The sequence below is a fragment of the Rhinolophus sinicus genome, chromosome 17 (assembly GCF_057876585.1).
Source record: "Rhinolophus sinicus isolate RSI-liver-muscle chromosome 17, RSI-T2T, whole genome shotgun sequence".
Lineage (NCBI taxonomy): Eukaryota > Metazoa > Chordata > Mammalia > Chiroptera > Rhinolophidae > Rhinolophus > Rhinolophus sinicus.
The window spans coordinates 84461767-84478398 of NC_142517.1; the positions used below are offsets into that span (position 1 = coordinate 84461767).

Consider the following 16632-nt stretch of genomic DNA (forward strand, 5'->3'; position numbering starts at 1 on the left):
AAGGATCACTGTTGTTTGTTCCCAGATGTCTACTGTCTTGAAAACATTGCTTCATACATTTTGTTCACTTTTTATTGTTTCAGGTAGGAGGGCGCATTAGTCCCTCCTATTAGTCCATCTTCGTCAAAAGTGAAAGTCCTCTTGTATTAATTTTTCTACATTTGCTAATATACGTGCATTAGTAAATAAATAAATTTATATCTCATTATCTAATTTTGCTACTAATTATTGTACTTTTTATATGTGACATTTGCTAGAATTATTTTAAACTATTGAAATATAACAATGGTAGTGACTTCTTTATTGCCCATAATTTTAACAAATTATTTTAAGTATTATGAAATTGGTTTGGGTTAGTCATCATCAAATCTAACAGTATCTTCTTATCCCTTAGAGTTTTTATTAGGAATGATTTCTGAACTTTGTCAAATATTGTTCAGCATATATTTATATGACATTTTTTCTCCTTTTACTTGGTGACGTATAGATTATACTGATAGATTTTCTGTTTGGAATCATTCTTCATCTCTGAGAACTAAAGATTCATGGTCTTTGACAACATTGCTAGGTTCTATTTGTTAAAATTGACTATCTTTTATCCATAAGAAAAATAATTTGTTTCTGCAATATTTTATTAATATATTACTTATTTATTATATTATATTCTAATATATTTATTAATATATTTTATTAATATATTTTATAATATTAAAATTTTGCTACTTCATGAAACTTTCTATCTTTTCCCACATTCCAGAATATTTTAATAATATAAGAATTGTCTGATCTTTTTAACTCCTATAAAAATCAAGCTGTGACTTATTCTTAATTGGAAACTTTCTTTATTAATGCTAAATTTTAGAGTATTTTCTTGAGTTTTTCTGTGTTTATTGGTCTACTAAGACTTTCTCTCCTGTCTCAGATCACCTGATTTATACTTGAATTAAAAACGCTTCAACTTTCTCCATAATTTTTATTCATTTTTATGACTATATGTAATAAAGTCATAGTAATTATAATATGTATAATTGATTTCTTTTCATTTTTAATCGTTACTACTTTATATTGTTGTTTTCTTTTTCCCCCATAATTCAACATACCAAGATATCTACTTTATTGCTTTATCTTTTCTGTGATATTTTTCTCTTTCAGTGATATCAGATTTTAGTTTTACTATTTCCCAGAACCTATATTTAATGGCTTATTGTTGTCTTGCTTTCTAATTACTAATGTTAAATGTTTGACTCATTTTTTTTCAATCTTTTTTAATTAATACAAAAATTAAAGGTGTAAATTTTTCCAAAAGCACATCATAAATTAAGTAATTAATCTCCCATAATTAAGTAAGCTTATTTTCATTGAATCATTACACTTGAAATGCACGAATTTTACCAAGTTATCCAAGTGAGTCCTTCTATATTTAAAAATTCAAGTTTTTCTTCAACATTCTTCTGTTAGCTACTAATTATTCCTTTTATCTATTTCTTTTTCTTCTTCCTTATTTAATTTTAATATTGAACAATTTAAAAATGATCTTATAGGTTTATTGAGTATAATTTACATACAACACTGCACATATTTACTGTATACCATTTGATAAACTTAGACATATGCATACAATATTGAACCTTTTTATTCTAACCTTCAAAACTCTATAGTTTTCATTCATCAAGCCCATCTCCTGGAGATTTTGATGAAGTATCTGAGGTAGGTCTTCTTGATCTTAGAGTAACTTATTTCTCAGCTGAGACCATTCTTTATTTTAGTTTATTTAGTATTTTAGTTTAGAGCAATATAATTGCAGTTACTGAAAATTGTTAAATGTCTTCAAGAGGAGCAATTCTGTTTGTTCAGCTTAAATTCTTCCCTCAAGTTAATAGCTTCCCATGAATAAATGGAAATTTTTGTTTGCCTGATTATTGGGAGACAAATCTCCATAAACATCTCACACTTCTGCACAGTCTGGTTCCTCTGAGTGAAGTTAAGGAATGTTTACATAAGGAGATATTCTAACATTTTAGTAAAATTAGAGATGTTCCAGATTAATGATAACGCCTCTCTCTCTCTTTCTCTCTCTGTCTGTCCAAAAGAGCATAGAAAAGTCACTGGCAGCTCTGTATAAAATTAGTTTTCTAAGCTTGGGATTCCTCTGTAATGTGTGTTTGTGTGTGTGTGTGTGTGTGTGTGTGTGTGTGTGTGTGTGTGCATAACTGTGATAGGTAACTTGTCAGCTTGCATATAGGATAATAGCTGAGACACTTCAGTTTCTGACTTAAAACTGGTCAGTGTTGTATGCTTCTTGAACAAACCTACTACAAGTTCATTTTTAGTATCACTCAGGAAATAGTACACTGAACAAAATTTATTTCAAAAATTCATTTTAAATTAACAGCAAATGTGCCAGCACTTGTTATCCCTCTGTGAAGGCAAAGGAAAGAGTCTACACTGTTCCTAGGAGATTTTCAGTTCTGGTAATAATGTTCTCTGTACTCCAATGCTCAGCAGTGACTCCACTTTCCAGTGCAGCCTACTATCACATTGACAGGAATTGGAAGGCTCAAGAGACCATTCTAGCAACCACATACAACAAGAAATTAAATGCCAGTTAGGTCCTTCAAGCAATTACAATATATAGATTATCTTCCCAAGATTATGTGATGATTAAAAGGCTTTTCCTCACCTCCTAGTAATAGTCCCTTGCTAGTTCTATGAAGAGTATATCTGAACATTGCCAAAATGCTCTTGGGTTTGTAACTCAAGAAAGGATTTGTGATTAAGAATATAAGGGACATATACTCAGTTCCTTATTTTTTGAGAATCCCCATACTTTTTGAGAATCTAATTCAAGGACTAAAATAATTCAATCAAGGCACACTAATTGCTTTCTTATTTCTTTTTAAAAATTTAATCTAACCAGCAATTACTGGCCTAATGACGAAATTACCCTATAATGGTAATGGTAAGGAAAACTTCATATAATATGCAATAAAAGCAGGGGCACACAAAAGTGACAATACTACATCTGAAATATGAGACCTGGATTGTTTTTATTTTTGTCAGTGTATAGAATCTTTGATTAAAATTGTGAAAACTTAGTATTAGTAAATTAGCCTCAAGAAGGATACTTTCATATAAAGCAATGATAATATACAAAGAATTGCAATGAATATTGAGAACATAACTATAAAAAATAAAGGACCAGGTAAAGAATACTCATATCTAGCAAAATCATATGCAAATATCACAAATTGTCTAATGTCCAACATTATATCAATCAATGTCATTAGCAGAGATAATTTAAATACTGTTAAATTCAAGAAAATACTGTCAAATTCAAGAAAAAGGAAATAAAAATCTTTAAATTCAAAATGGCACATTGAATACACATTTATCAACTCTCTCTCTCAATACCCTAATTTTTAAAAAAAATGAAAATATATACTCCTAGCTAAGATATTTACATGGAGGCCATCAGTAGGCAGACATTTCAACAGATTTCCATAAGATTAAATGTAGTTGGAGTATTGATAATATATAAGCCCTTGAGCATAGATGCAAACTGATCTACTTTGAAAAACACTGGATAAATGGGGTGTTCAAAGAATTATATTCATAGCAAAGATGGGGGTGAAATTACATTTGCTAGCTCCACATTCAAAGTGTCCAGGAGTCAAGTATATTTATTCTTTCTACATGCATTTTTACCCTCTTTCTACATCCACTAGGAAAACATTGAAAAGAGAATCTCTAAAGAATGTATTGAACTAGCTTTAGAAAATGAAGGAAACTATTCCATTACTAGACTGCTACATTTTTAGATCTAAAAATTCTCTAATACAATGATATACTCCCTGTCCATATATCCTCAGTTTCAGAAGACTGATGAGCCTTGTCCTACAAAATGTATACTACGGCAAACATGGAAATATGCCAACCAGATTAATCTGCAAGGAAGGACCTACTATGCATTTACAGCAAATATGGTCAGCAGATGGCCTCCAGCTATCAATTCCTTTAAGGTCCGTCTCAACTTCAACAAGCAGCTTTGCCAGAGAGCATGTCCTTCACTGGGCAGCCCATATCCAGTGACAGAGCAGGATGTGAGGGATAAAAAGGCCCAGCCATTTGGGCCTAACATAGGATAGAGTAACCCCATCCCGTATCCTTGGGTGATATGTTCCAACACCCCCAGTGGATGCCTAAAACCACGAATATTACTAAATCTTGTAAATGTATGTTTATTCCTATACATACAATGCTAAGATTTAACTTATAAATTAAGCACAGTAGGAGATCGACAAAAATAACCAATAATAAAATAGAATAATTACAACAATGTACAGCAATCAAAGTTTGAATATAGTCTGTCTCAAAATATCTTATTGTACTGTACTCATTATTTTCTTATAGCGATGTGCGATAATACAATGCCTGCAGGATTAGATAAAGTGAATGACGTAGGCATTATGATGTAGTGTTAGGCTGCTATTCACTTTCTGACTGCTTGGCTACTAAATGACTAATAGACAAAGGGATGATTCACACCCAGGTGAAATGGAGCTGGACAGAGTGGGAAAAAATGAGATTTCATCATGCTACTCAGAACAGCGCACAATTTGACACTTATAAACTGTTTATTTCTGGAATTTTCTATTTAATATTTTTGGACTGTGGTTGACCACAGGAAGCTGAAGCCATGGAAAGTGAAACCATGGATAAGAGGGGAACTACTGTATTCTGGTGGACAATATTTGCTCTAAAGCTTCCCAGAATTGACCAAGGTCTTGTTGGGCTTACATGGTAGTTCAGTTTTTCTCTGCCCAATCCTATTTCTTCCTCTCTTCACACTAGTCCTGATTCTTAATGAAAATACTGCACCCGGAACTCCATCTCAGCCTGTTTCCAGGGAACCCTATCTGTGACAATTACTAATCAACATCATGTTACTAATCAACTTTTTATTAAATAAAAGGCTGTAAAACTGCAGCAAAATCATCTAACAAGGAACAGAAATAAGTAATGAAGAAATTTCTACATCCACAGAGATATAAAATAACTACAGAATCTCTTTGGTTACAGAACCTAAGGTGAAAGAAATAGTCTAAATGCTGCTAGTAGGGAGGTTAAGAGGAGATTGTAAAAATCTGACTGGTCTCGGACTTCTTACCTGCAACTCTTTACGTCCAACTACAATGTCTTTGAAGTTTGAGGGATAATTATTCTCACTTCAAAATTCGATATAAAGTTGAACTCTCATTAAAGCTTTGGAATACAATTTACAATATATACATATATTTTCCAACACTAGGATGGCTAATACAGATTTGCTCAGCATCATCTCAGTTTTGTATCTACTGTATCAGAATAATTATAATAGTCTGCTCCTTCACATTCCAGTTTGTGTCGCAAAATATCAAGTATTCAGAAAGTTTACCTTATATGCTCCATAAGAAAGTTACTGAGGATATGTCCCTGCTCAACAATGACATAAACCATTAAAGAAAACCTGAAATTCAAGAAACTGATCATTTAGGAGAGTAATAAAAGGAAATTCTAGGATGACTGATAAAAATAAAATTACCAGAGAAAAGAATCCCATTCCTGGAAATACTCAAACAGTCATAATAACTATGTATCTTGAGTTTGCAGAAAAATGTGTGGGAGGGTTGGATTAGGTAAACTGTGGTCTGTAAACTTAAAAATAATTCTACTATAAAATAACAGTTTTATGATCATCATCCATGGATGCCTGCTTCTTTTGTTAATGCTAACATGCTAACGATTTGCATAATTTCCCCTTTATTCTGAAACAATCTTAAAGAATCTCAATAAGATTAAGTAAAACGTTTTAAAAGTTATGGAATATTGAAGATAGATAAGCTTGTTTTACAAAACCTTGGGAAAACAGATATGACAGAGATATCAAATGTGATCTGCCCTTAGAAATGATAATGGGTTTATACTGGGCTATTTATTTTCTCTTTACCTATCTCTCTGAAGACTAGTGAGGTCTGCTGGTAACAATACAAGATAACATATAATTATCTGTAGAATGATTACTGTCTATATGCATGTTAAACCTGTAACTTTGACACTGATAGTGTTACACTCACTCAAAAAAAGTTTACGAGACTTTATATAAAAATTTTAATTTCCATGAATAGAAAGATTGTCAGAAGTTATAAAAAAAATCAAGTTAAAATTTCCATTAAAATAAAAGATAACAGACTGAAGCATCAACATGGTCTAAAGACTGACCAAAATTTTCCATTTTGAAAAAAGGATGACATAGGATTTCCATGGTAAAGGAACTTGTCTTTGCTTAGTTCAAATGCATTCATTCAAAAATCACTTATTAAGCACCAAGGGTATTACAAACACATGATGACCATGATCACCAGGGGGGAAATGTTAACCTAAACTTAAGATAGGAACATGTCAAATTTAAGTGAAAGGTATAAATGGTCATGAAGTTTCAGACTAAAATGAGAAAGTATGGAGAGTTTGGAAATCACTTGAAATGGAATTTTCACCTATGAAATTACAAAAAAAAACTCATCAAGAAGAGTACCTGAAAATTCATACTGACTTTATAAAGACCACATGGATGATTTTAACTTTTAAATTTACATGTAGAAAAGGTATACAGAGGCATATAAATAAGCACATACATGAAAGGAACATGAGCCTGTGAGAAAAGTGCCAGAAAACCTAGAATGAGTTGAGATCTGTAAATAAATTGCATAAGGAAAACAAAACATTTTTAAGTTACAGTTACATCCAAAACAAGAACAAAGAAGTTTACCTGAAACGACATCTGGCAAAATTTTATACATCAAATAAAGAACACAAAATCGTATTCTGAAAGTTCTATTTTACTTCCATATTGTCTGACCAGATTTTTTTTTTTTTCAATCCTGGAGAAGGTAGAATAAATATGGGTAAAAGTAAGCAAATCTCAAGATATGTAAAGAGATGATAAGATAACATTTAGCTTCTCTAAATGATTTCAAGGTCTAAGAAGATTAAGTACCAGAGCATGGGAAAAAGGTGCAGATGAGATAGGGAATTACATGAACTGAAATTTCTTATCTTTTAGCCACTGGGGACAATAGGAGATGTGACCAGGAATCCAGATTAGAAATATTTAGTCCTGACTTTCAAAATGAAAGGAAAAAATAGTATCTTGGGAGAATTTATTATTATAATTTCTGTGTGTTCTCACTTGTCTAAACCAGGCCATTATGCACTGTTGCCTCTGGGATGATTCCAAGTGGAAAGCAGACTGAACTCATCGCGATCAGTGGCTCTTTCAGACCTTTGCGAAAACCTCCATTCCTTGAAGAGTAGATGTTGAATTGCAGATGTCATTAATGCTCACCAACTATTCCAACTATTCTTCTGCAATTCCTAGCCTCCCTTGCATTTATTTTGGACCATGTGACTAGTTGAGGCTAAAGAATTATGAGTGGAAGCGATATATTTTATTTCCAGACCAAGACAGTTAAACTCTCTCTTGCCCTGACACAGCATGAGTGTGGCATCATAAAATGGAAGGAGCCTGGTTCCTTGAGTCATTACAGAGAGCACAACCTCTAAAAACTCCTATCAACAAAACTTTATGTGGATAAAATATAGACTTTTGTTGTGTTAAACTACTCATATTTTATGGTATCTTAGGGTAGGTAGCATTCATTTCACTGCTCTCTTACAGTTACTCTTACCTGCAACGTTTAGAGATAGATAAAAACTTGGCCATTCTTAGAGCAGAATTTTAATTTTACTTATAGGAAGTTTTGTCAACTGCGTGTTTGGCCTTATCCTCAGGCTGGCATCCTCCATGGTAGCAAAGTAGCTTTAAGCAGTTCCAGGCCTCACATCTGTGTATCGTATAATCAAGAGCAAGAAAGACTTCTTTTTCCTCAACCTAACATTCCATCTTTACTCTGATTGCGCTGTCCATGAACCAAGCACTGTGACATAGATAGTTAAATTATGCTGTTTAGTTTTAACCAATGAGGGCCCAAACCTGGAGATGACACTGGATCATTTGCTGTTCAAACTCATAGTTGCTACAGGTCAAGGGGAAGTTAGAGTGGATTCTGGGAAGAAAAAGCCACAAAATATAATAAAGAGGTCTCTAATGTCTCTTAGATCTTAACTCTGTCTTGTTCAAAACATTCATAATGCTTTAACAGCATATTTAGTGGAGTCATAAAACTTATAAAGAAAATCAGTATGTTAGATAACACAATCAAGGTTCAAAATGTTAATAATGAATTGGAATGATAGTTCAAGTGTAAAAATATAAATGTTTCTTAATTTAAATAGAAATGTAAAAACTAAGCTATAAGTAAGAACCAAAACTTGTATTTAAAAGGATTAGTTATATAATCCTTTTGTTTATTATGTATAGTTATATAAACATAAGACCCGGTAGACTGACATTAGTACTAGGTCTTACAAAATACTAGGGGCTTACAGTTAATAGGAAACACGATCAATCAACAATGTGATGAGACCATCCAACAGGTCAACCAATGTTAAATTGCACAAATGTACAGAGAAAACCCAAACAACACAGTAAAAAATCAGATTTTGTTCTGTATAAGTGAGACTAGTTTTAGAATCTGTGAAAAATTTTGGGAATCACAATTTAAGAGAAATATTGAAAAATCAGGATCTCTCTGGAGAAAATGAACAAATTAATTATGAAACTAGAAGAGACATCAATTTTGAAGTGCTTAAAGGAACTGTAGATGCTTAGCCATGAAAAGAAGGACTTAAGAAGAATTTGTTAACTGTCTTCAGACTTCTGAAATGCTGTCATATTGGAAAAAATATACAACTTATTTAGAGGGAATCGCTAGAACAAAAGGATTGAAATACAAAAACAAAAGCAGTTTTTAATACTATACCAAAGAAGGTTTTTGTAACAGTATATATATATATATATATATATATATATATATATATATATATATATATATATATATATATATAGAGAGAGAGAGAGAGAGAGAGAGAGAGAGAGAGAGAGAGAGAGAAAGGCTGCCTCAGGGCAGAAAGCTTTTTTATCCCCAGGGCGAAATCAAGCAGAAGTAAGACTTTAAATTGTCAAAAGTAATATTGAGAAGATACAAGCATGGGATGATAGTTGAACAAGATAATTTTTATAATCCCTTTAATGTCAGTGTTTCTAGGATAATATGAAATAAGCTAGATTTCACTACTATGTAGAAGTAATCTGTTTTGATACTTAATACCCTAAAGATGCTGCAATTCCATCACATAGCTTAAGAGAAAAAGAAAGAAAATGTCAACTTTAAATGATCTCTATTTTTTTTAGCTCATGAGAGAGTTCGTAAATTTTATGATTCCTAAGTACACAGAAAACATTCAATATTTCCATTAAGAAATAAATTCATGTAAGTTAGTATCAACTCATGAAGTATCACACTCTTCTTGTTAACTGCAATGATAATGTCAGCTAAAATACAGTATTTTTAAAGAACTCTATCTGTATCACTGGTTTAAGGAAAGAGTGTTTCCAAAGGCATTCACTCTTTTACTCAGAGAGATAAAACCAAGCCAAGAGAGAAGTGGATAATCTCTATTAGCAGTACATTCACTTTGCAAAGACACAGGCCTCTCTCTCTGATTTTTCCAGCTATGACTAATTAATTTGGAATGGATATTCTTCTACAGCACTTCTCCTTTAGCCTCAAAAAAAAAAAAAAAAAAAAAAAAAGCATAATATTAATTTGTAGCATTGCACTTCCTTTTGTCTAGGATGAAGCCACCGGACACTTAAGTTCAGAGTGTTACATAAAGAGAAGATAGCAGGATTAAATGAAAATGCAACTTTCATCAATGGAAAATAATTTCATTGGAATAAACAAACAAAAATGAATTTTTCATACCTATTCCTTTCACCTTTTTATCTAAAGTATCTGCAAATTATTAGCACCTTATTACAGATCATTAAAATCCACCAAAGGTATTCTGGAGAAAGTTCAAATCTATAAATGTGCAGAATTTTCCATAAAACTACATAAGCTGCCCACCATCAAGTTTTTGTCTAAGTTACTTTGTTTTTATGAAGTTAATACTGCCTCTTCCTGTGCTTCTGAGTAATGTTCAGAAGGCATTACTATTGGAAGCTTTCTAACAGGTTATGTGAAATAAACTGGTGGACCAATCACTCCAACTTTACTAATAATTTTTCAAGGAAGCTTTAAAGACTTCACATTTTACATCAAGTGAATTACGTGAGGTCATTTATTACAAAATTGTCTCTGCTGTCAACAGGACTGATCTAAGAAGCTAAAAGAAAGAAACCTGTCCCCTTAAACTCACATGATCTACTTTATCCCCTTTTCAGAACAATTTGCTGGAAACTTGTATAATTCGTTTTCTGAAATGAAGGGAAATAGTCAAGGACTGGACTTTGAAAAGCACAAATAGATGATGCCTTTGGCTTTCAAGGAATTGATGTATATTTGGAATTAAACTATTGAGTATATTAGATTACTTCCCAAATTGCTAGAAATGAATGCCAATTCTATTTCTGAAAGCAATCAACTTTTGAAGTGCATTTTTAAATATTTGTGCTTTGACATTTTTAAAAAGTGTTTTTACAAAAATAGAAAAAATTACATGTTTGACAACCTACTAACATGAACATTTGTGAATTTCAAGTTCTTTAAGCTATCTCATAGTTCTTAAAATATTATTATTCATCACTATAACAATAAAAACACTGTTGATATTATTCAAAGACCCAATCTTAGCCTAATTCTTAGTCCCTTTTCATCACCTTGAGTCTGGAATAGATGGGTTGGGAACTCAGCGTCTCAGCTATATAGAGGAAGGAAGTAGGCTCATGCTGGGTGGAACATTTCTAACCTGAAGGACACTTGGCCTGGGCAAAGAGAAAAACATTGTCTAACTCAGGCAAGTTGTTCCTGTATAGGAATTAAGAATTTTTCCCAAAGAAGCTACAAGGTAGGTTTTTGTGCAAAATTTCTCGATTTTCAAAAAATAGAATCTACTTCAAGAAAGAGAACTGACTCTGGGTGGTGAACACACAACATGATATATAGATGATGTATTACAGAATTGTACACCTGAAATCTGCGTAACTTTACAAAGTTATTGTCACCCAATAACTTTAATTAAAAAGATAAAAATAATTTTAAAACACAAAATAAATGAAAACATGCTCTGAGAATTAAACAAAACATACACACAGCTGAAGGAATCTCAACTGCAGTATATAAATATATGGTTTCTACCTCTGGTCTAGAGAATGTACAGGGAATCAAGAAGAAGGAATCACAATTCTTAATCTCAGACTCCCTCTTCACTGTCTTCTCTTCTTTCAGTCCCAAAGTCTTCAAGTATGACCTCTTTTTCCTTTCCTTTCTTCCTAATTCACCCTAGTATGTCCTTTTTGCTTGAGGGAAACTTCAGGAACACAGTGAGAAGTAAAATAGAAAACCAAGTCCAAGCTTTCTAAATAGGCATTAGAGTCCACTATTATTACTTTACTAAGGGGAACTCATAGCTCTCTCCAGCTGTTCCTACCTGGGACTAGAGTTAACCCCAATTGTGCAGCATAACCTTCAGTTGTATATGCACAATAGATCAGAAAAACTTTCAGTATATGTAAAACCATTTAGTACACCTTGACTTCCATATTGATACATGAATCTTCTATACTACATGCATGTTTTTCAAAATGGTATTAGATAGATAGATAGATAGATGATAGATAGATAGATAGATAGATAGATAGATAGATAGATAGATAGATAGATAGATAGAAAGAAGTGGTAAACTAGGCAAGACCAAAAGGATTGGTCCAGTTTTGTAAGGATGTGTTCACCTTGGTTTCCAACTCAGTTTGTGGACAAGCATCATAAGATCTATAGGAAAACACGGAACAACTCCTTGCTACCTTTCTTATTATTTAGGAAGACATGCCAAAAGATTTAGTGGTTGATGAAGCCCCCAGAAGAGTAATAACTGATAGTAACAGGCCAAAGTCCCTGGCTCTCTGTCTTGTCCTCTCTAAGGCCAGGAAAACGTCTTGATTATAAAGCCTGCTAAAGCCACAGTTACTTTCCTCCCTGTCTAGTACAGGAATTACAGTAGTCTTAATTTTAACATATCACGTATGGAGATGGAACAGTTGCACAAAAGAGAACTAACATCATTTTTTAAATGGTAACAAGTTAATGAAATACACAGCATGGACTAAACAAGTTTAGAAAAGAAACAATTTTATTAGCCAGGATAATCAAAGAAAGCTTTGTGTACACGAGGTAACTCAAACTAGAGCATGAGAAAAACTACTCTTGCTACACAGCAAAGAGAACACCCTCTCAGATTCAGAGAATTGCATGAATTCGCTGTTTGGTTGAAATAACTATTTTAAAGGAATAGAGAGGTTTGTGAAGGGATAAAATAAAAGTTCAGTTTGAAATGATGGACCAAAGTCAGTATGAGAGTTGTGAATGCCAAATTCCATGCTAAGAAGTTCAGACACTATTTGGGCCTTAGATTTGGCCAGTAGGACTTTCTGTGAGGAATTGGAAGCAACTACAATTAAATTTGAATTTTCAGAAAATATGTGGTGAGACACTTATTAGAGAGGCAGAATTTGAAACTTCTTTTCCACACTCATTTGGCAAAAGCACAAATCAATTTACCTTCAGTACAGACTGAATGTCCGTCTGCTTACTCAAAAGGGCACAGGGAATACCACTTCTCCTTGACACATCTATGTCTTTTGAATAATTTTGAATTATGTATTTGCAATATAAACTGCTCTAAAGCAGCATAAAAAAAAGTTTTAAGAAATATATCATACAAATTTACATATACAATCCACTAACCGTTTTTAATTATATGCCATTTAACACATCAGACACCTTGTTTTTCAATGTATTTCTTAAACTCGCAAAAGAAAAAAAAAAAAACATATTGTGCTGGAAATTTGGGGGAAGGAAATTATCTACCCAAAAGCATGAAATGAACATTAAATTTCTAATATAAGAATTAGTACTTTTTGTCTTCCTAATAAATGTTCTTTATTCTTTTGTATCTATAAGACTATACCCAGAATTTATACAAACACACACATATACACACATGAACGCACACACACATACAGATTCATCTGGACAACATAGGTTGTTGTCTCAACTAAACTCCAGATTTTTTATAAGAAGTGAAATTTTATAAAACATACAGTTGGAGTTTTTAAAAAATAGGAATACTATATATTAATTCAGTGATGGAGAAGAAAAAGTTAGAAAGCTGCTTTCTACACATACACATATTCTCCCTCTTAGGGGAGATCTAAGTCATGGTGGGTGCTTAAAATTTCTCTTCAAGCAGAGATGATTATTCTGATTTACACAGAAGAGATTCTCTTTCAAATCTGTGGCATGTGTCAAGCTACATATATCTTATTTCTGCAAACAACATTCTATGAGTTTGAACACATACACTCTGTTGACAAATGTCTGTTTTTTCTGGGGGTTTTTTGGAAGTTATTGCACAGACCAACTTAGGATATCAGTAGCTCTTGTTTCCTCAGTTCTTAGAGCATCATCTCCAAGGGAACATCATTCTACCTTTAGTTATGTTACCTGCCATCTGTTTGTCACATCATGCTTGCTAGTTATAAACTCCTTACATTTTAGTGCTGAACCTTGATTATGTTCTAAAACTGATCATACACTGAATTTCCTGAAGATGAGAAACCAGATATGGGGCTACCAATAGTTCCAGACTGGTTTCTCCTGCTTCCAAACTAATGTTTCTTCCCAACTAAATTTCCCAGTCAGCTCTTGGGAAGTATATCTCAAAACTATTATTAATGGAAATATACTCGCTGGTTGGTTTCATTAGCTCAAAACACTATGATTTGAGAGTCAAAGAATTCCAATTTATATGTAAGCTGACAGACTCTGATAAAGTAACTTAACCTTCGGAGTCTCAGGTTACATAAATAAGGATTATAATAATAGACTGTCTGGATTTGCAGGATTGCTGGAAGAATTAAATGAGATGTTGCATATAGGATATATACTATAGCTGGCATGGAGTAAGGACATATTATTATCAATTAATTAAGAAATATATTTTAAAAGTAACATCCCAAAATATTATAAAAACGGCCTATCTTTAGGATAAAGTTAATTAATATAATAGGATAGCAGTTTGAGCAGTTCTGAAAGACATAGTCCTCAATGAATTTATGTGGCAATTTAAGGAAATTTGAAAGTTCACCTTTCTTCAAGATGGAAAACATCACCAAATGTAAGGTGGAAAATATTCATGATAAATACTTATTGAGCAAACACTTATGAATAGAATATCAGCATATTTCTTTCCCTTCAAAACATGTATAATATAGTATTTCAAGGAATGTTAGAGGGACTTCTTTAAAATGGGGGAAGAAAAGATCAAAAATAGGAATAATAAAATGACAATAACTACAATATCTATCAACAATTGCTTTCTATGTAAATGGATTAAATGCTCTAATCAAAAACTTAGGAGGGCTGAATGGATAAGAAAACAAAAATACCCTAGATATGCTGCCTACAAGAGACTCACTTCAGATTGAAAGACACAAACAGACTAAAAGAAAGGGATGGAAAAAGTTATTTCTTAAAAATGGAAATGGCAAAAGAAGCTAGGGTAGCAATACTTACACCAGACAAAATAGACTTTAAAACAAAGGCTATATTGAGACAAAAAAGGACTCATAATCCCACTTTTGGGTACTTACCTGAAGAAACCCAAAATGCTACTTTGAGGGGACTTGTGCAGCCACGTGTTCATTGCAGCATTATTCACAATGGCCAAGATGTGGAGGCAGCCTTAGTGTCCATCGATGGATCAAAGGATAAAAATGAGATGGTACACACAAAGTATGATCAAACCAATATGGTGAAAACTTAAATAAAAAAAGAAATTATTACAGTATTTACAATGGAATATTGTTCAGCCATGGAAAGGAAGGGTTTCTCGCCATCTGTGGTGGCATGGATAGACCTGGAAGGTATTGTGCTGAGTAGAGTATGTCAGACAGAGAAAGATAGATGCAATGTGATTTCACTTATATGTGGAACCTAAAGAACAAAATAAACAAACAAAACAGAAACACACTCATAGACACAGAGAACATTTTGATGGTTGACGGAAGGGGAATTGAGCAGGTGAGTGAAAAACAGTAAAGAATTAAGAATTGGTGGTTACAAAGTATCATGGGGATGTGGGTTATAGCACAGGAATATAGTCAATAATTTTGTAATAACTATGTATGGTGTCAGATGGGTACTACATCTATCAGGGTAATACATGGGAGGGGGTTGGGGGGCAGGGTGAAAAAGGTGAAGGGATTAAGAAGTACAAATTGGTAGTTACAAAACAGTCCTGGGGATGTAAAGTAAAGCATAGGAAATACAGTCAATGATATAGTGCCAGGTGTACTAGACTAACCTGGTGGATCACTTCTTAAATTATACGAATGTCTAACGACTATGCTGTATACTTGAAACTAATATGCAATAATATTGAATGTTAACTATAATTGAAAAATTTAAAAAGGTGGGGAAGGTGAAAGGGAATAACAGGTTCAAATTTCCAGATAGAAAACAAATTAGTCATAGGGATGTAATAATGTACAGCATAGGGAATATAGTCAATAATATTGTGATAGCGTGGTATGGTATCAGATGGTTGCTGGACATATGGTGGTCACTTCTGTAGGTGTATAAGTGCTGAACAACTGTGGTGTACACCTGAAACTCATACAATGTTGTATGTTAGGTATATATTTTTTTAAATAATACTTTTAAAAAATAAATAAATAAAAACAAAAATATATATAGCCAAAAAAAATGTATCTTGATTTGCACAGATAAAATTGAACTTCAAATGACAAGAAATGAATATTCCAAAAGAAGAAGGAGAAAGAATAAACTTGCAACAGAAACAAAGGAAAACAATTTTTAGAATACTGAGCAGACCAGCTCAATTGAAAGTTTGTCAAGGTTGAGCCAACTACACCCAAGGAGCTTGGATATAAAGATTAAGGGTGAGACTTTTATACTGTGAGAAATAAAGCACTACTAAAGATCCAAAGCTGAACAGTGATGGACTCAATCTGACTTTTAGGAAGATTGATCTGGTGGTGAGGCTTAGGATGCAGTGAAGTGGAGAAAGCCTGAAGACATGGAAATCAAATGAAACAGTAGTGCATTAGTCTGATGAAGATATAATAAGGGGCTAAAAAAGGTTAGTATCCATCAGAGTGAAAATAAATGGAATATTTCAGAAGGATTATTTTTAAAAATCAATAACCTTAATCACTGATAAAATATGAAAGAAAAGAAAGACATTGACGATGACTATTACTGTCTTAAAGTGCCATATGAACAAGTCAAATCAAGACATGATAACCTTTGTTATCAGTAAGTTCTTGGTAAGATCTAGTCCACCATTCACCATGTGCCAAATACTTTTCTACATTTCACATATATTAATTAATTTAGTCCTCACAATAATGCTATGAGTTACATATTATTATTACATCCTTTTTTAGTAAAA

General features: G+C 32.7%; 1 long non-coding RNA gene across 2 annotated transcripts in view; it reads right to left on the bottom strand.

Moving 5' to 3' along the window:
- Window positions 1-16632, bottom strand: part of LOC148754823 (uncharacterized) — a 351795-nt gene that overhangs the window by 191958 nt on the left and 143205 nt on the right. The window contains exon 3 of one of the 2 annotated variants that reach the window (XR_016019603.1): window positions 14810-14900. The exons of the other annotated variant lie outside the window; for it this stretch is intronic. This is a non-coding gene — a long non-coding RNA (uncharacterized LOC148754823). The remainder of the gene's footprint in view (window positions 1-14809; window positions 14901-16632) is intronic. 2 annotated transcript variants of the gene reach the window in all.